Source organism: Mesoplodon densirostris, chromosome 2 (assembly GCF_025265405.1).
Source record: "Mesoplodon densirostris isolate mMesDen1 chromosome 2, mMesDen1 primary haplotype, whole genome shotgun sequence".
Lineage (NCBI taxonomy): Eukaryota > Metazoa > Chordata > Mammalia > Artiodactyla > Ziphiidae > Mesoplodon > Mesoplodon densirostris.
In genome coordinates, this window is record NC_082662.1 from 142,758,791 (window position 1) to 142,760,286 (window position 1,496).

The following is a 1,496-nucleotide window of genomic DNA, read 5'->3' on the forward strand; positions in this document are numbered from 1 at the left end:
ATTGGGAAGTTCAATTCAAAGGAAGTAAGAAAGGGGGAAAGGGAAGTGAAGAAGAAAGAGAAGGGGAATAGATACAAGGAGGTGAGTTTCCAAGCTGACTACAGATTTGCAGCAAACACAGGCACCTCCAGCAAGGCGGTGAACTGAAGGCAGCTCAGAATGCACCATTGGCAGGGCGGTGGTGAGGGCCAGAGGTGAGTTTGAACCATGTCTTATTTCCACTGATAAAATACAGGTATCCATTTGTGTCCCCCAAAGGGTCTGACACACTCAGATTATTGAATGAATGCGTGCAAGAGGGAAGGAAGGGAGGAACTTCAATGAACACGGTGTCAGGGCCTCCCCTGCAGAGTAGAAGCTGGATGCCAGTTTCCAGTGGAGCATGTGTCAGAGGAAGAGAAGGGAAGTTGCTGACTTTTGATCCATGCAGACAGAGGAAGTGGGGACTAGAGCCTGAAGGTGGTTAGTGACTTGGCTTCCAAAGGTGTTAAGGGTAGTTTGCAAACATCCCCTAAAAGTATAAATTTCAGTCCCATATTCAGAGGCTGTAATGACTAGCTGAGGACAGTTCACTTCCCCTACCCAAAAGCACCCACAGCAGCCGTCGGGCCCATGGTAACTTTTACATGTTCTCTGAAAGAGGCTCAAATGTGCCTCTATACCTCTACAGATACCCATCTCTCTCTCTCTCTTTCTCTCTCTCTCTCTCTCTCTCTCTCACACACACACACACAGACACACACACGCACGCACGTTCATTTAAAACCTGATCTCAGAAAAGCAGAAGAATGGGGGGACAGGGGATTCCAAAGGGCACCAAATTAAGGGCAAATTAGCTGTCATAAACCAGTGGTTGTCCTGAGGGCAAATGGATGCACCTTTTCCAAAGTAAACCAAGTGGAATATGCCCTAGAATTTTTCCAAATTTAATGTATCCTGTCCAATACTACATTTCATGGAAATCACTGCACCCTCCCTCCAGGCATGTTTACTAGTGAAACAAAGAAATGAGCTTCAACTGGAGCTTTTGTTCCACCAAAAACTCCTCTCCAGGGCCTGTATCTAGCACTGCATGTGGCCTAGTGTGGGTTCAGGAATATTAAGTCCACCCTTGAGGAATGTACAGTCTACCTGACCAGACAGACCTAGACAGTAGCAATGAAGCAGCGTCAGAGACTCAGATTGGAGAAAAGGAAGAACTTTTTTGACAGTGAGGATTATTAAACAAAGGATGGAACTCCAAGGAGGAAAAACCCCATCTCAGGAGGAATGTGGGAATGGAGGAGCACATCAGATGTATTCTAAGCCTTAAAGGGATCCATTTGGGCGTGTCTAAACTCACTTTATTCCTGTTTAATCTGCCAACCATAGTTACCCAAGGCGTAGTTCCAGGCAGCTCAAACCTGCCTTACACTAACATTTTAATTTCCTGTACTCTCCTAAGAACTTCAGGTTGAGTCACACATTCTCATCTGAGAGGCACAGGGAGATGTCAG